This window comes from Chelonia mydas, chromosome 15, assembly GCF_015237465.2.
Source record: "Chelonia mydas isolate rCheMyd1 chromosome 15, rCheMyd1.pri.v2, whole genome shotgun sequence".
Taxonomy (NCBI): domain Eukaryota; kingdom Metazoa; phylum Chordata; order Testudines; family Cheloniidae; genus Chelonia; species Chelonia mydas.
This window is the reverse complement of record NC_057856.1, coordinates 31,976,438-31,995,433: the sequence shown is the minus strand read 5'-3', so window position 1 is coordinate 31,995,433 and position 18,996 is coordinate 31,976,438. Positions and strand designations below refer to the sequence as shown.

The window sequence follows — 18,996 nt, the reverse complement described above, 5'->3', positions numbered from 1 at the left end:
GCAGGCAACTTGGAACCTAGCCATTGAAATAAATCGAGTTACCAGTAGTTTTAGGTGCTGCTGCTGAGTTCCTCTGCCAGTTCTTGTGATTTTTAAAATCACATTCTCCTGCTTGTAAAATGTTTTCCCCTCCACATTTGCTGCATGAAAGACCCCAATAAACAACAAAATTGACTGACTGAGCAGGGAAACAGCATGACTGCCTGTATACAGACTGAAGGAGCAGAGACAAATATTTTTCTCTTTTTTTTTTGTTTTAGTGATGAGTTTAATTTTTTTTAATCTACAATTATTTTAAATTAGAGGGAAGTGTGATTTATAAACTGCTATTGTCCCTTTAAGGACAATGCGTGAAACTCCCCTACACCCGTGCTGCTCCGCTGTGTAAGGGTGGGTAGGGCCTGGAGTTTAGGAGATCAGACACTGGAGGAGATATGAATGTGGAGTTATTAATTATGCTAATTAGAACCTTCCTTTATAGAGTGCCGTCATCTAGAAGGATCCCAAAGGTCTTTATAAACTGCGTGGTGTGTGCGACCCAGAGGCATGAGGGGATATCCCAGTGAGGGTGCGGATGAGGCATAACCGCCTATTGGCAGGATATTGCAGATGGACTGATTTTAACAGCATCTGGTGTTTTTTAATTTGATTTTCCTCATTATGGTCTATTTTTTTAGAGTTCTGAAAACCTCAAAAAGGCAGCTTGGGCTATTTACCCTGAGCTTCTAGGTTCAGCTAGAAATGTGGAAGCAATTAGAAAATACAAAGTCATCTATTGATGGGACACCTGAGATCACAGCTTTACTCAGCACCACAAATGGCTCATTTTGGCTAACCTAGTGCATCATACACAAAACCCCAGGGTTTTAACCAGTAGCCCATTCAGGGGTGGGGGAGGGGGATTTCACTCAGTACAGATGTTGCATTTCATTCAAGCTTTCACTTTCAAATCAATATCTGTGGATCCAAACCACAGACTTCTACCAGCGATGAAGAAAGCACTGGACATACCCAGCCCACTTGAAAGCTTCTTGATGCAGAATCAGAACTAAGGTGTTTGTAGCTCAGGAGAAAGTGGGGTGGTGACCCCTTCATAACACCACCAACTGCTGCTACCAAAGTCATTTCTGCTTGAACCATCTGAACACTGTAATCTATGATTGCCAATTAAATCAATTCAAACCAATCCCTTGTATCGTAGGGAAGAGGAAAGCAAATCCAGCTGTGAAACATGAGAGAATTGAGACTCTGCCACATAGATTCACACAAAAGAAAACATAAAACACACCAGAAGCTGGAGAATTCTGGGCAAGAAGGTACTGTATATTTTGTGAAAAATTCAACATCCTCTAAATTCCAGAAGAACACTTGGAGCTTTGGCCTCCGGAAACACAAATGCAAATTTCAAGGTACAGTTTTAAAGCTGTGCACAGGAAATGCTCACACAGAAAATCCAGCTCCAGGAGTTGGTAAAAGGATTTATGCCTTAATGCCCACACTGCTTTGTAACTGTACCCATTCAAATAGCCCTAGAGGGTACATCTCATCCTAACGGGGCTGGAGCTCAGTTGTGTTCTGTTTGGGATTTCTGGGTGCTTAATAACAAAAATCAAACACTCTTGTAGCAGTAGAAATGTATAAAGCAGACTTGAATACAGACTGTCCTTACAATATGTTATTAGTTAGGGAAGAATAACTCATAAACCAAAGTATTACCAGGCTATCTAGTGATTCTTCAACTGTTATACACATAACAACAACAAATAAATGAAGCATTTGATAGTGTTTCTCCATGTGCCAGGAAATTCCCCTGCTTCCTTTCCTGACCTAAAGAAGGGCAGACCTAAGGCTGTTTGGATTAACTCAGTGTGCTGTGACAGTGGATCCTTTCTAAGGCACTGCCAAGAATGTGTAATCTGACTGCAGCAGAAAATACATGTATCTTCCCCTCTAGAAGAAAGGAGGGAGCACAACATCTTGATTAATCAGCAATGCAGAGTCTTTTGGACAACATGAGGCAAAAGCCGTTTTCCTCATAGGTGTTAATAGGTGCCAAGACTGTCAAATGAAGTGTTTGATTTAGTATACTAGCAGGAGCCAGTTATTGCCAAGCTTACCTAAAATCATCTCTCTATTATACTATGCCAGCTAATACGCCTCGTGCCTTTCATGCTCAATGGCAATAGGCTGTTAGAGTGCAGTAGCTCTTTCTCTGTCTCAGCACAAGTCAGCATTGCTGCTTCCTCCCCTGACAGAGCAGGCTCCTAGCGTCTGTCTTCTTGCTAAAGATGATACCCCGCCACTAAATCCATTTCTGGTTCTCTTCTTCCCCAAGTGCATCGATTCTGCGCCCTGTGCACAGAAATGGAGAGCTACCTGCAATGCTAATGGTCCTGCCAGCATTCTGACTCCTCCCGCTCCAGCCTCTCATGCTTGGCACCTCCCTAGAGCTGGCGTGTCACGTGTGCGAGCTTATTCTGATACACAGGCCGGGGGTGGAATTTGGATTCCTAGTTGCTGTACTGATCCAGAGTATGGGTCTGTCTCATTGGTTATCCCATCTCCTGCTGTGCTGTTAGACCACTGGCCCCGCTAGCCTGTTTGTATAGCAGCAGAAGTCTGCTTAATGCTTTACAGATGGCGAGAATACAAGGTACCTGCCTGAACATCTGAAACCTACATTCGATACCATACAGACAAAGGGGGTTGGAGGGGCTGTGCCATAAAAGCCCAGCGGTGGAGCTATGGGTGTGGCAGCCCCTTGTGTTTTGTGTTTGTGATTGAGGGGGGCCCAGCAGCCCAACACCTTGTGTTCCAGGCAGGGGAGAAGCACAGGCTCTGAAGGGAAGGGCAGCCCTTCCCCCAGTACAAAAGGGAAGAATGCTTTCCTCAGGCTTCTGATGCAAAGTGTCAGCACCATCCCAGGCCCGTTATGGGTGAGCGGGGCACCAGGATGCATTCTGATTCTCAAGGGGAATCCAAAAGGGACCCTCTGACCCCTCGGCCAGGATTGGCAGTACTTCCTTCCTTCCCGCAGGGCAGCTGGTCCCTACGGAAAGGGACAGGGCAGGACTTGGTCCTCGAGACTGCTCGGTGGGATGGAAACTGGTGGAGAAGATGGACGAATCTATGTTATTGTTGCCCCTTTCTGAACCAAGCAGCTAGTCAGAGTTTGGGGCCCTGCGGGTGTGTCAGCTGGGAGTAGAAATCGGTGGTTGTCCGGTAGTTCTTTGGTGCAGTTTTGTTTATTTACAAAGAATGTACAAAGCCTGCTGTCTCCAAACGCAAAAGGAATCAAATATATTTTAAGCCTGCACCTTGGCCCCAAAACCAATCATAGGATTTTTCTAGGGTCAGCCATCCACTTTTAGCTGCGCCTGCAAGCTGTCTCGCTGCCTCAGTCTGTTACTGTCTGACTTCGGTTTCTGAACTCGCATTCTCTCGCTCTGCACGCATACGCCCCCCTCCAGTACTCAGCCAAAGGCTCGTAGTGGGTTCTCACACACCTCCTGTCTTTGGGGGGCTTATGCTTGCAGTTATATTAACGGAAGGGTGAGTTCACACGTACTAATCTCAATGGGGTTTTAAATCAACCCCTAACAAGATTTTACCCAGCTCATAACGTTAATTTCTAGCATCCATTGCCATTGCTATTCAGGGCTCCCAATGTAAAAAAACCCCTACAACAGGCCACTCAGCTTCACATAATGGCCCTTGGGGTGACATGCTGCATCTAGGGCGCAGCACACCCCCAGTGACCCGGCTGCACATAGGGTATATGGGACAATGCCAGCCAAACACATGGGACTGCGTGGAGTGTAATAAGCCCTGAGTTCGGCCCCAGGATGTGAGTGAGGCACCAGCCCACCATTACATCATGAGGTGCAGGTGGGGAGGGCAAGAAAGGTCTGTCCAGTCTCTGCCCATGGGTTCGGAGCCACACAGCCAGAAGCACTGAGCCTTTCTGCTGACTAGGGCATAGTGCCGGGTGTAGTGGGAAGAGCTGTGAAGAGACCAGTGCTTTCATTGTGCTTGTGGTCCTGCAACTAGTGCGTTACAAAGGACACGTTGTCTTGCCAGTGTAAACAGCACAACAAAAGCATCAGGCTGACCACTCCATGGTCTCTGGGGCAGTGCGTGGTTGTGACTCTGTCCCTCCATGTCGTGTGCAGCCCATCGCACCCACAGCTTAGACTGCTCAGCAGGCCGACGGGCGTCTCCCTCACCGCCTGTGCTTCGTTGGGTCTGGTTGGGGTGGGTTCTTCTCAGCCCCTAAATGTTCTTTTCTAGCCATTCTGGCCTGTGAGGAGCTGAGAGCCTGTGGCCTGCACGTCCTGATGGTGCAATGGCACACTGCTGCTCTTAGCCACATCTCGAAGACGTGATGGGAGGCTTCTCTGCCTCGCCCACAGCCCTACTGGTGGGTGGTCCCGCTCCTATGTGGTATGTATGTTAAATCACCAGGGGGCAATGCAGTGGGTGCAATGTCAGCAATATGCTAATGGTGTGCAGTTATGCCTTGTCCTCATCTAGCCCCACTGGGCTCATAACCCTGTAGGAGAGCCTGGCCTGTCAGTGGGTTGGATAGTCCAGGGATGGGCTGGTTGCCCTGGGAATAAGCTGGTTGTCTCTCAAGGACTGGATACCCTGGGGCTGTGCCTGGCTGTGCACCGCTAGTATTAAAGGGGAATAAAGCAGCTCATCTTAGATTGCTGGTATTTTTTTCAAAGATGCTGTTTATATTGATAGATTTTTGGATGATGCTCTAACAAAAAAAATCAATGTCCCACTGATTGTACCAGGAAGGGCAGTCGATTGGTGAAAAAGCTGCAGCAGGCGTATTGGGAAATAGATTTTTCTGCCCTACAGACATCAGCTTGAAATTCTTTGAAATGAGGGGAAAACAATCTGTGTCAGAAATGAAAAATTAAGGAGGTTAATATGTGGCTCCTTTTCCACTTTTTATTTTTGTTTTCCAGGATGTCCTTGAACTTGTATGGGGGCCTTGGCCAGTGAGTTCCATTCACAGGCCCTGTGTTGCGCCCCTGCCTCCTGCTGCTCTCACCCCCTCAGTCAGGGAGGACAGAATTTCAGTGTATTTAACTGTAGATGTGTCACCTGTAGAAGTATAAAGTCCTCAGAGTCCCCCAGACTAAGTGCTGGGGCCCGAGCTGTTCTGTGTACCCATGACTGCACAACAGCAGATACAGCTGCATGAGAACACAGATGATAGGTGCGGGGCAAATGGTTCGGTTAGTTTGTCTGTTGTTGAAGACACCAGGTTGTTGCACCTTTCAAAGGGTGGCTGCTTCACTGAGGTCATTTGCTGTAGGGCATTAATGAGCAATTATTTAGGGTCACCCTAGGGGAAAAGCAGCGTAAAGTGTCTGTGAGCTCCTCAGTCCATAAGAAAATGTTCAGACTCAATTGACCCATATGCACCCAAATTCATACCCCCCCTCCCCCCCCCCCCCCCCCGCACCTATCCACCCAGGGCAGTTTGCTCAACTTCAAACCAGTGAGTGCCCAGAGTCTGGTGAGCTCTCTCTCGGTTATCCACTCTCAGAGGGAAAAGCCGAGCAGGAAATTTCATGCTGTTGTTTTTCTGCTTTGGATAATTGTCTGTGCCTCAGCCTTTCCAAACAAAATGCCCCTCTCTGTCTTTCTGTCCTGTGGGACCACTTGTTCCCAGTCCCTTGGGTGGTCTTTTCATGCCGCTTTTTATCCACTCTGTGGTAGGCTTATAGGCATGTCTCCAGAGAGTTGGAAAACCTCTGCTTGCTCTACCCTGCTGCAGAGAGAAAAATGAACTCCCAGAGCCTTATCCAGGTGAAATTAAAAAGAGGGAAGAAAATGAAGAGAGCTTAAATAATGAGAGGATTTTTCATCCCCACCGAGCTGGGGGTTTGATTTCTACCTGCTGCTGGCAGCTGCCTGAACGAGATCCCTGCAAACGTTTGCACACAACAGAGCCATGCATACACTGGACTGCAAGCATGTTGTTGTCTCTGCAGAATTACCACTCTAGGTTGCCTGTGCCTGCTAACAGGGTCACATACCCATCTTTACTGGGCAGGGCTCTATGAACAGGACTTTCTGATACTGACTACACTATCAACAGAGAGAGTCAGAGGTAGAAAAGGCTTGTTGGGTCCCACCTGGTGAAGAGACCGCTATCCATGATGGATAATTTATTCCCGGAGATTCAGTGGGAACCTAGTTCAGCCCACGGGCTGTTTGCAAACTTTGGCCAGGCATACCCTACAAAGTTTTGCCACCATAGAAAAATGTTGGTTAGGGGTAGGAAAAAAATCACCTCCCTAACTCAGAGCTATGCCAACAAAATCCTTGCTGCAGACACAGCTTATACCAGCACAAGACTCCTGTCCCCAGTGTAGTTGTCTGGGGAGGTGGTTTGGCTGTACCAGCAGAAGAACTCCTTTTGCTGGTATCAGCTGCGTCTCCACTGAAGGGCTTTGCTGGTGTAGCTGCATGCATAGACTAGCCCTTAGCCACCTACACTGTGATTCACCGTTTGCTATTCACTGCTCCTGTGCAGCTGTGTGTGATCGACTGGTCATTTAAGTCACATGGCATTTATTCTGCTCCCTGCAGGGAAGAGTGAAACTTCTGTGGCCAAGAGGCAGGAAATCAGAGATTTGAAGATGGCCATATTTGCCACAAACCTTTGTGTGACCCCATCGTCCCATGTGTGTCCCATGGTTCCCCTTGCCTCAGAGGACCCTCTGAGCCTAAATGTGAATGATGTGCCAGACCCTCCCATCATCAGCCCTTATTACATCTCCAGGCTCTTTTGGGCAAGGTGTAGAGACTTGTGCTTTTTCGTTCTGGAGGTCCCTGGTATAGTTCTTGGTGTTGGCCAAAATCGTAGCTGTAACATGCAAATTCAGGTCCACACTCTGAACGTCTTCTACAGGAAGCAGGAGGGAATTACAAAGATGGCTGCTCCCCGAGTCCTGCTTCTCCTCAAAACTTGTGAGTGTGAAACGGGCAGATTGTTTGTGATTTGTGCATGATGTGATTATGGGAAAACATCCATTGTCCTAACATTTTTTGAAAGAGCGGCGAGTAGTGAAATTGCCCAAAAATCAGTGGAGAATTTTTGTTTGCACAAAATTCTGTCTATATTATAAATGTATCTGCCCTTACTGTCTCTCAGCTCTTCCCCTGTGACTCAGAGAAGTAAAGCCCTGGGTATGTAGAAGACAGCAAACTGGCTAATTAGTTTCCAGAGTAGTGCAGGGAGGGAAAAGGGGTCAAGGAGCCATGATTCTTCTGCATTCTTCCCTCTATTCTGCAGGCATGCTGGAGCCTCTCTTCTTTCAGGAGAGGTTCTGTGAGTGGGTGTGAGACGTGGGCGGTAGGCAGAAAGGAGCAGCTCTCTTCATGGCATGCTTCCCTTGGGCCAGTTGCATTTCTAAGGAGAACCCTTGGAATCCCGGTGCTCCTGCACTAGAGCCATGTGTGTGCGTGGTGAAGGTAGCTGGAAGACTGAGATAAATCTGCCAGCCGTCACTGTCCCCCACCCCCAGGTCTGCAAACCCCTCTTACAGGGGAAAGGGGCTCTGCGGCTGGCAGTGCGGGGCTCCTAAGGCAGCTGTACGGTCACGGGGATGGAAATCCAGGGAGGGGTGCAGAGCCCTCTGTGTGAACACCCCTACCCCACCTAGGGGGCTGTGCCGTATCCCCTCTATGTGACTTGGACGTGTTGCAGGTTTCTCACAGGGGAGAAGCATGCGGCACCTGGCGCTTTGTTTTCAAAGGGCTCAAGCACATTCTTTCTTTTCAGCCACCCCTTCCCCTAGAAATAGGCTAATTCCAGCTCCAGGGGCTCACAACACCCTCCGCTGCCTTGCTGTGCTTCTGAAAGTCCCCCAGCTGGTGTCCTGGGTAAGCACGGCCTGCGGCGATGCTCTCAGCCAGCCCTTGAAGCAACTAGCTGGGGACGAGGGAAACGGTAGTAGTGGGACGTGCTTTAGGATCTGAGTGAGGGGTGTCAGCAGGAGTGATGGGAGGGGCCGTGTGCTGACACCCACTGCTTTTATGATGAGGGAAGCAGCCCAGTGCTTACTGAGGGGGCAGGCAGGGCTCTGGGCCTTGCTGCTACTTGGCAGTCAGACGGTCTTTGGCCTTGCAGGGCTGGATTGTCCAAGAGTTCAGCATGGCGGGTGCTGGCCATCAGAATCTGTCTGTCTGTCCATCTGTCAGTTGGCTTGTGGGCGCTCGTCCTGATGAGCGAGAGACGGAACAAAGGCAGAAGCAGACAGGAGAGGACTGGTCATTGCTGTATCACATAATCACCTGCAGGCTTAGGGACAGGATGCAAAACAAATGTGTCACACAGTTATTGGGTGTTCTGCATCAAAGGGACATGGCATGCCTTTTACTTGCCCGTGCCTGAGGCTCTGTGTTTCACCTGCAACAGCCAAAGGCAGCCTCATAGAGACGGGGAGTTGCACGGCTGACATTGCTTTGGCTTGCTGTGAAATCACGCTTAGCTGTAGAGGGCAGCATGAAAACCTGAACTCAGACTTAATAGGCACAGTGTGTGTGACGAGGTCCCTGCCTCTGTGGTCCTGATTTAAGAGAAAGTTCAGCCAGTGAGTGTACCAAAGCATGGGCAGGATGGTGAGCAAGCGGGATTAGATCATACAGCTGGGAATCCACTGGAAGTATTTTTTAAAGTATAAATATGTAAAAGAATAGGAACACGCTTTCCCCAAGAGTCCCTCAGCGTAGGCTGCTGATTGCTTCTGTCATGGCGGAGGTGGGTCCCAGGGAAGGAGCTGAAAGAGGAGAGGGTAGTGACTTTGCAGGTTAGTGTGAGAGGGTGCTCCATGTGTGAGGGGCAATGTGCAGCAAAGAATACTGACAGCTCGGGGGGAAGTGGCCAAATGGGTGACCAAGGTCGTATATACCATGTGTGCAGAGATGGTATCCATGTGTTAGATAAAGGTATCACATAACTGAGGAAAGTGTCACAGGTCTATGGCCCCCGTCGCCTGCCCAGTAATCCATCTCCTTGGGACATTCTGTAAAACCAACAGGGTCTAGCCCTGTAAACAGAGAGGTCCTCTGTTTGCAGGCAACATGTTCCCTGTTTGTCTACAATAACAGAGCACTTGGAACTCATTGGTGTTAATGCAGAATGGGATGTGTGCCTGGGAGACCAGAATCAGGCATGTTGTTTGGAGTGGGTGAAGGGGGGAGAGGAATCAACATTTTTGCTAGACTTGCCAAACATGTTGCCTTTAATCGTCCATCCCCTCGAAAAAAATTAACTCTGGCCCTCCTCAAAGCAGCACAGACCCAGAGGTATTAGACTCTCTGACCACGTGGGATTGGGAGCAAAGCACCTCTCTCTTCTGTGTCTTCACATGCCATCTGATCTGATCTGCTGCTGCCCTAGCTAGGTGGGACCAAGCCATCCTAGAGAGAACGGCTCTTCAGCAGGAATGCTTGAGCAAACAAGTCCCTGGTTTAAAAGGAGGAGTCTGCAGGCAAGGTGTTCTCCAAAGAGCTCCCTCTCTGCCCTGGTCCTGGGTAAATTGGCATCGTTTCCCTGCCACAGACCTTATCTCATGTTTGTGAGGGGGGATGTGCACAAATATGGGCCTTTGGCTCCTAGCAATGGCAAACCTGGGGCTCACCCGACTGCCTTTGGAAGGGAAGGGGACACCTCAGCTACTGTTCATCCCTTTGCAGATCTCCTTTCTAGCTGCTCTCTTCTCCTCTCACTGTCTTGTCAGACCTTGGTTTGTTTAACTGCACACGGGATGTTGAGGGAATTTATACAGAGGATGCTCAAGGACTCTCTCTCTGAGGCAGGAAGCAGACACCTCCCATCATGCAAAGCAGCTCTTACTCCTGCTGGGAAAGTTTCCATCTGGGATCCAGTTAGTCACCAGAATCCATTTGGTTACAATTGCAGCCTTCCATGCTGAAACCTACTAAGTAAGTGTCTTGTCATCCTGTGTCCAGCTTTCAGGAGGGGCCTGGCTGGAGGTGGGGAAAACCGTGAGATTCAGGTTTGAATGTGGACGCTTGGACTATGTTGGTGAGTGCACTCAGTCTGTCTGCGCCCTCCCTAGTGTGGGCATGGCCTGTGCGTGCTTCTCCATGCACTGTTGCCACTGCACCTTGAGACTGATTGGCCCCACCCGGTCATTCGACTCTCAGAGCCCAGGTGAGTGTCCCTTGCCAGCCCCCCCCAGCTAGCACCCAGGTGCAGCCCCTCCGGGTGTGCAGCAGCCTGCCCCTCCCCTTCCAAACAGGGCGAAGCAGAGAACTAGCAACGCTGGCTTGCAGCCTGAGCCACTGTAAAAGGAGTAAAAAGAAAAGGAGGACTTGTGGCACCTTAGAGACTAACCTATTTATTTGAGCATAAGCTTTCATGAGCTACAGCTCACTTCACCGGTACACCTTCATCAGCATTGCAGCCTGAGCCAAGATTTATTGGTAGGGCCCCTCAGGAGCGAGATGGAGCAGGGGGGTGGCCTGGTTTTATTGTAGTATTTAATATCTCCTGTTGCATTTATTTGGAATTTGCTGATTAATGACATAATTGAACTGAACCCATTATTCTTACATGTAATGAAGAGTTGTGACTAAAAGTTAACGGACCATTTACCACCTTCTGGAGACTCTGCAGCTGCATTTCCACAGCTGCATCCATTTCAGTAAATACACCGAGCAAAGTCACGCTGAATACGGCTTGTTGCTGCAGCTCCCGCTGTACTCGGAGCACAGGGCGGTGGGATCCCAGAGACTGCCGAAGTGCCTGTCCTGCAGCTCCCCCACCCCGGCTGCTGGAGGAGTTGGAGCCAGTCTGGGTGGAGTGTGGCCCTGGGGGAGCGAGTGTTTGTCACACGTCCGTTCCCCAGTGATACCTTTGACTGAGGAGCCTTGCAGGGGGGAGCCCCTCCATGGTGTGTCGGAGAGCAGCTGATGTGGGCAGTGGGCCAGGCAGCAGCTCCACCCTAAACCCGAGACGGAAGGGAGGCCGCCAGCAGAACACGCCGCCGGCGCCAGGGTCTGGGGTTCCAGAGCCCTCGGAACACGCCGTCGGCTCCGGGGTCCGGGGTTCCAGAGCCTGCGGAACACGCCGCCGGCGCCGGGGTCTGGGGTTCCAGAGCCAGCGGAACACGCCGCCGGCTCCGGGGTCTGGGGTTCCAGAGCCCGCGGAACGCGCCGTCGGCTCTGGGGTCCAGGGTTCCAGAGCCTGCGGAACACGCCGTCGGCGCCGTGGTCTGGGGTTCCAGAGCCCGCGGAACGCGCCGTCAGCGCCGTGGTCTGGGGTTCCAGAGCCCGCGGAATGCGCCGTCGGCGCCGGCGCCTGGGGTTCCAGAGCCCGCGGAACGCGCCGCCGGCTCCAGGGTCCGGGGTTCCAGAGCCAGCGGAACACGTAATTGCTGGGAATCTGGGCTCAGGCCAAGAGCTGTAGGCTGGGACCTAGGAGGGGTAGGTGACCCCTTTGGCTGATGGGATGAATAAACCTCCTGGGTCCCAAGGAGAGAGTCACTCTGCGGGTGTCATTGTAAAGAGTGGGAGTCCCCTCCTCCCCTGAACCAGGGGCCTCTGCAGAGACTCCCGTTCAGCGTTCCTGTGGGCTGAAGCCAGACTCAGTTTCTCTGTCACTGCTGCTCTTGGAATGGGAGCTGCAGGAGCTTCGGCTGGAAAGCCGGCCAGTTTCACTGCAGCTGCTGTAACCGCCTCCATGCCCTCTGCTGAAATGCTGCTCTGCTCCTTCCCACAGCAAACGCTCCCCGCTGAATCACCACAGGTATCACTGAGCCTCAGTCCAGTGAAACAGTGAGGGACTGTTTTCTCTGGACATGCCAGCACACACCAGTCCCCAAAGCTGTGCTCGCTGAGGGTGACGAGATCATGTCACAGCAGAGGCTCCGGTTCTGTTTTGTTCCAGGGATGTTCCCGCTGCTGTTTCTTCAGGGACAGTCTTCATTTCCTGCATGCCCAAGCACGTGCATGCGCCATCTCCCCAGTCTGTACCACTCTGCCACTCATCCAAGAGGTTTCGGATACACCTGAAAGCTGCAGAGAGCTGGGGATGTGGCAAAGTGGAGGAGTGAGACAGGCTCTGCCCCTGTGCCAGGGGATGGGCCCAAGAGCTGTGCTGTTGAGGGTTCATTACGCTTTCTCATGTGATTTAGGGGATGCTAGTGGTTTGCTCAAGGATGCCTGGGCTTGCAGTACCAGTGTGCAGAATTGGGACTGGGACTTCAATACTTGAGTGTCGGGAAGGCCCTTCCCTCTGCCACTTTCACTTTTTATCCCTGAAGTACCTGTATTTCAAGTACTAGAGACCCACTTGTTTGTGCTGTTTTGCATCAACAGTTTCATGCTGTAACTCTGCATGCGGATATGGTATTGGCTTGTGCCGTCAGACCTGTAGGCACGTTAACTAGCAATAAGAAACGTCTCAGTTTCTCCTCCAGCCTTTAAAATCAGGACCCAAATGCAGCAGAGCAACATGTGCTGCAGGGTGGGGATCACTGTGCTCAGGGGCCTGCCCCACTCCTCTGAATGTCGAGGCATTGGCATGAATAACCCAGAGGGGGAGACATTCTTCTGTCCTGTCACCTGAGTCAGGTGAGCTGCACAGATGTAAGTGAAGGTAGGATTTGGCCCATTCACTTTTTAAGATGGATCTAATTAAGTGGAGGGGTGTGTTCCTTGGATTTCACAAGGGCTACTTCATGCATTAACAAGGAGGCACAGACAGTGGCCACTTCACTTGTCCCCATCTGCATCCGCATGAAACTTCATCGTTTGATTCATTCTCTTTATTTTAGCTTCACAGAAGTAAAGAAGAAAATCACTGAAGGTAACTGTGAGATAGGAGGGGACAGCAAAGGACATATGGGTATGTAAGGGAAGCAGATGGCCTATCTGACTAAACCACATCATATAAGTTTATGAGTCAGGCAGGTGCTCTTTCCTGCTGTTTTATAGTGATGTCTTAAGGATTTCCCTTTTGATATATGAGGAAGAATAGTCAGCCGAGCCCTTCTCTATCAGAGGCTAATCCCAAAGTAAATCACTCTAAAGCAGCAGGAGAGAGGGCTAGCACGGCGCCCACTGTACAGATATTCTTTTGCTATAAATCATCAGTCATGTTCTTAAGAGATTATGCTGGAAAAAGCAAACAATATAAAAAGGTCAAATACAAATAGTAAAAATGAAATAGTTTGTTACCTCTCTCTTTCTCCTCGTAGAGGAGAGACTGCTCGGCCCTGGAGCAGGAGAGCAGGCGACTTCCGCCGCAGCAGAGCTCAGGCCGGGGTCAGCGAAGGAAGATTTTCGCTCAGGACCAAACTACACACAAACAGTATGAACCTCGGGGGTGGCCGCCTTTACTGCACCTGCGGTGCGTGTGTTGGGAGAGGAGCTTTCACCCTCTTAGCCTGGCCTCTCCTGCCCCTCGCTCCTGTACATCTGACATCACAGCTGATACGAACATAAGAGCAGCCGGACTGAGTCAGACCAATGGTCCGTCTAGCCCAATATCCTGTCTGCCACCAGTGGCCAATGGCAGGTGTTTCTGGCGGCTGGAGGTTTAGGGACACCTGGAGCATGGGGTTGTGTTCCTGACCATCGTGTTTAGTCGCCATTGATGGACCTTATCTGATTCTTTCTGGAACCCAGTTATACTTTTGGCCTTCACGACATCCCCTGGCAAGTTCCAGAGGTTGATTGTGTGACTGTGGTTTGCCTTCCTTTTATTTGTTTTAAACCTGCTGGCTATTAATTTCACTGGCTGACCCGCTGGTTCTTGTGTGATGTGAAGGGGTAAATAACATGTCCCTGTTCCCTTTTCCCACCCTGGGCACGGTCTTATAGACTCGATCCTGTCCCCTCCCACTTGTCTCGTGTCTTAGCTGAGCCGGCCCAGTCTTTTCAATCTCCCTTCAAATGGAAACTCTTCCAGACCCCTCGTAATTTTTGTTGCTGTTTTCTGAATCTGTTCATCTTTTTTGAGATGTGTCGACCAGAACTGCCTGCCTTATTCCAGGTGTGGGGGTACCATGGATTTATATAGAGGCATTAATAAAATAGAAAATATCATATCTATCCCTTTCCTAATGGTGCCTAACATTCTGTTCGCGTTTTTGACGGCTGCTGCACATTGAGTGGATGTTTTCAGAGAACTATCCACAGTGACTCCAAGGTCTCTTTCTGGAGTGGTAACAGCTAATTTACGCCCCATCATTTTGTATGTAGAGCTGGGATTATGTTTTCCAATGTGCATTAATTTGTATTTGTCAACATGGAATTTCATCTGCCTTTCTGTCGCCCAGTCACGCAGTTTTGTGAGATCCCTTTGTACCTTTCGCAGTCTGCTTTGGACTTAATGATCTTGAGTCATTTTATACTGTCTGCAACCTTTGCCACATCACTTTTCACCCCCATATCCCCTATTTATGAATACGTTGAACAGCACAGGTCCCAGTACAGGTCCTTGGGGCACCTCGCTATTTACCTCTCTCCTTTTTGAAAACTGGCCATTTATTCCTCCCTTTGTTTCCTATCTTTTAACCAGTTACTGATCCATAAGAGGACCTTCCCTCTTAACCCATGACTGTTTACTTTGCTTAAGAGCCTGTGATGAGGGACCTCCAAAGACACTGTAGTCACTGGATCCCTCGTGTCCACATGCTTGTTACTCTCTCACAGAATTCTAATAGATTGTTGAAGCATGATTTCCCTTTACAAAAGCTGCGTTTACTCTTCCCCAAAATATCGTGTTCATCTCTGTGCCTGACAGTTCTGTTCTTTGCTGTAGTTTCAATCAATCTGCCTGAGACTGAAGTGAGGCTTCTTGGCCTGTAACTACCAGGGTTGCCTCTGAAGCCTTTTTAAAAGAATGGTGTTACATGAGCTCTCGTCAGTCAGCTGGTAGAGAGGCTGATTTACGTGATAGATAAGAAAATGCAGAACTACTCATTCTGGTATGTAATCTGCATTCCTTCAGAACTCTTTGATGAATAACATTTGTTGCTGGTGATTTATTACTGGTTAACTCATCACTTTGTTCTAAAACCTCCTCTTTTGACACCTTGATCTGAGACAGTTCCTCTGATTTTTAACCTAAAAAGGATGGCTCAGGTGTGGGAATCTTCCCTCACATTCTCTGCATTGCAGACAGATGCAAAGAAGTAATTTAGCTTCTTCACTACAGCCTTGTCATCCTTGCGTGGTCCTTTAGCACCTCGATTGTCCAGGGGCCCCACTGGCTGTTTGGCAGGCTCCCTGCTACTGATGTACTTAAAACTTTTTTGCTGTTAGCTTTTGTTTCCTTACCTAGTTGCTCTTCAGCTTCTTTCTTGGCCTGCCTTAGATGTCATACTTGCAGAAACTCCAGAATGGTCAGAAACCCTCTGCTGCAGCACACCACGTGCTGAGGAGGTGAACGCAGCAGGTACAAAGGAAAGTCTGAGTCGTACATGGTAATGGGGGGTAGCAGGGATGCTATGTGAAACTTCCTCAGTGAGCAGCTATCCATGTCAAGGAACAGTCACAAAGATGGGGGTGCACATGTATTTTCATGTTGTCTCTAACGTTGTAAACCTTCACTGCAGAGGATGGGTGCAGAACAGAGTTATCAACAGAGTTATAACACGGAGTTATCCAGGCCCAGGTGAACCTTTTGTCTCTAGGTCCGTGGTTCCAATGCAACCCAGAGCAGGAGGGGCTGGCAGGCGCTGCGCTCTCATGGTTGTTCAGTGGCTTGGCAAGTGAGTGGGTGGTTTGAGGCAGATGCCCAGCGCAACCCCTGTGGGGAGAGCTTGGTGCACTGTGAGGAGGGAGTACATGCAGGGGTGTCTCTCTTGCGGGTTTGTGACCACAACGTAAGGATGGTCACGTGGCTGAGACACTGGATGGGACACTGGAGATCTGGATTCAATTCCCAGCTGTGCCACAGAGTCCCTGTGTGACCATGGGCGAGTCACTGAATCTCTCCATGCCTCAGTTCCCCTCCATAGTATTCTTCCCTCCCTTGGGTGGCCTGTAATCCATTCGTGTTTGTGGGGTGCTGAGACTGTGGAGGTGAGGGCCACAAAGAGAGAGACAGCGATGGGTGCTGTCAAAGAGAGCATGCATGGTGGGGGGAATGGGTATAGAAATGTGTGTATCTCAGTGGGGGTGGGAGGCTCTGCTGTGGGGCAGCACGTGGGGAGGAGCTGCCTGGAGCATGCCTGCCTCGTGGTGTGGCTTGCTTGTTAATGTCAGAGGTGCTGGCTGCCCTTCTCTCTCTTCCCTGATTACACTGACACTGGTCCAAAGTGCTGCTGGATTTGCTGCTAACGCAGCCTTTCCATGTGGTCAGCCGCCAGCCTTTAAACATCCCCTCTGAGAGACACTGGGGTTCTGCCTGCTCTGGCCCAGAAGCCAAGGAGAAAGTTAGCCCCAGGGAGCGCCGGCAGCGGGGCCTCTCCGTGCAGCAGAAACACCGCCCAGCGATAACTGACATGATTGTTGCTGCCCGCCACGGCAGCCTGTGGGGTGTCCTGCTGTGCTCGAGCACACGGCTTCTTTCTGTAGGAGAGATTTACTCCTTAAGTGTTAGGAGAACATGAGCCTGTACTTTGCTAGTAGGAGAAGCAGTCCCAGGCCCCATGTCTTCCTGTGAGAAAAGACAGCGATTTCCTTCTGGGGAGTGTCCGTCTCCTAGCACCTCTCACTTCCCTGCAGCCATGGTCCCACTGTTCCGGCATCAGTTGGTTCTGACCCGCAGCCATGTGCCATAGTTGTTTGTTCCCTTCCAAACCCTTCTGCCATCCTCCTCCTTCTGCCTTTGTTGCTCTGAAATTCACTGTCCCTGAAGCTCTCTCATCCTGCTGACACATACAGACTGTGTAAGAACCGGGGCCAGGACACTTTGGGAGGACGTCATCCACGACCCAGCCTCTGCTGCAATAGTGAGGTGAAGCTGGGTTTGAGGAGGACTTCCACCTAGACCAGCCCCCAGCTGATCCATCTCCTGAACAGTTGTCATTTACCCAGCTGATATGAGCGGGGGCTTATTCTGCACCCAATCCCAATGCATCTTGCAGAGGTCTCTGGGTTCCTCCCTGCCTCACTCGATCAGGAGACCTGCCTCTTGCTTTGGAAATCCAGTTTTCACTTGACTGCTGGAGTGGGGCAGAGGATGGAATGTGCTTTAGAGCAACTCACTCTCTGCTACAGAAACACCTGATTTCTCTCCCCCTTGACCTGGTACTGGCTGCTGGGGCAGAGAGGTGCTAACACAGTGGGGGGCATTTTAACTGTCCTCAGCTGCAGGACCATGTTCTGCCCACGGCCCAGGGGACTGCACCTGCATGGCTCACCTGTGCAGGGCTCTGTGTCCCTCTGTTCCCACCTGACTGGATGGCTCTGCTCTGCCAGGAGCCTGGTGTTCGGCCTTTCGGATAAAATGTAAAACTGTGCTTTTGGTTCTTTGGGATGTCTAGTGGCCACAGTGACCTTGTGCAACAGTCAGAGGCTGTTCTGGTGTAATTGAATTCTGCATTCTTAACTCTCCCTTCACTTTCAGTTGGATATGGTATTTACCTTCACTTCCTGGCCTAATATGTCGGGGAGACAAGGTGGGTAAGGTAATATCTTTTATTGGACCAACGTCTGTTTATGAGAGAGACAAGCTCAAGCCACAGCTCTGTGTAGCTCGAAAGCTTCTCTCTCCACCAGCAGACGCTGGTCCAGTAAAAGACAGGACCTCCCCCACCTTGTACGTGTGCTGCTCCCAGGATATTGGAGACAACACTACTGCAAACTCTAATACGTTGGATAAGTCGGCTGTGCGCTGTTAACAGTTGCCATATGATGCCTCAAAGGGAGCCGCATTTCACTGGTGGTTAAAGTGATTCCTGTACTCTATATCTCAGACCTACGTCACAGTTGCTTTGTGAATCTTAACTGGCTAATGTCTGTACAGAGCTTTGCCACTTTCATCCCAGCACCCCCAGGTATTATCAGTATTTATCTGGCTGCAGGGAGGCTTTGGAACATACCTTTGCTCTGGACACGACATCTCCACATGGCAGGCTGCAAGTTTGCTGTACTAGAAGAGATATTACACACACAACGGCTTTTAAAGTGGGAATAACCCAGCAATGTAAATATTCCTCAGATGACCTCAGGACGAGGCAATCCCTTCTCTGTGGCTTCACTGGGTTCCTTGCTGTCTGAAAGTTGGTGTTAAATGCATAAAAACCTCCTGCTCTCTCCCTGGGTGACCCCAACCTTCACCACTGGCACCTTCTCTAATAAGAGCATGCAGCGAACCAGCCTGGAGCAGAAGGAAGGAAAGGGCCATCTCCGTTCGCTGCGATCCCTGCCCTCTCCTTCCCGCGCTGGTGGTGGGGCACCATGGCTGCGCGCAGCAGCTGGGGAGACGCTCCAGTGCTTTCCTGGCTCCCGCACTGTGGCCTCAGATCAGTAGCAGTCTCTGTACGGTCAGAACACGGGCATGCGCCTCCCTGCAATTATATGTAGGCTGTTGGCTGTCCCCAACACAGACACAGATTAGGAGCCCCAGTGTTGACATGCTGACAGGTCGGCCTTGTTCGGGATCCAGTTAAGTGTGCAATTCATCAGAGCACGAATGCAGCCAACAGCTGCTACTGCAGCTGGACTGCTTCAGTGTACACAGTTGCTAGGCAACACCACTAGGCCTGCTTCCTAAATCTTCTGTCTGAGGCCTTGCTGAGGCTGTGTCATTGCAAAGCCAGCTGGGGAAGAGGCAGGTTGGGGTTTACGTCACCTGGGGTCCATCCCCCATCTCCTTCCCGGCGGTGGGGAGCCTGGGCAAGTCAAGCACTGGGCGTTCAGTCACCATGTCAGTGGCTTTGTTTCGGAGCTGCTGGCACTCTGAACAATCCGATCAGAGCTGTAGCCTTGGGAGCGGGTACCCCTCTCCAGCACGGGCCTGACCTTTCACTCCAGCCTCCCAGA

The 18,996-nt window shown here is 50.4% G+C and overlaps 1 protein-coding gene across 1 annotated transcript in view; it reads left to right on the top strand.

Annotated features, from left to right (window-relative positions):
- MN1 (MN1 proto-oncogene, transcriptional regulator) overlaps positions 1 to 18,996 on the top strand; it is a 190,170-nt gene that overhangs the window by 116,776 nt on the left and 54,398 nt on the right. The gene's annotated exons all lie outside the window — the stretch shown is intronic.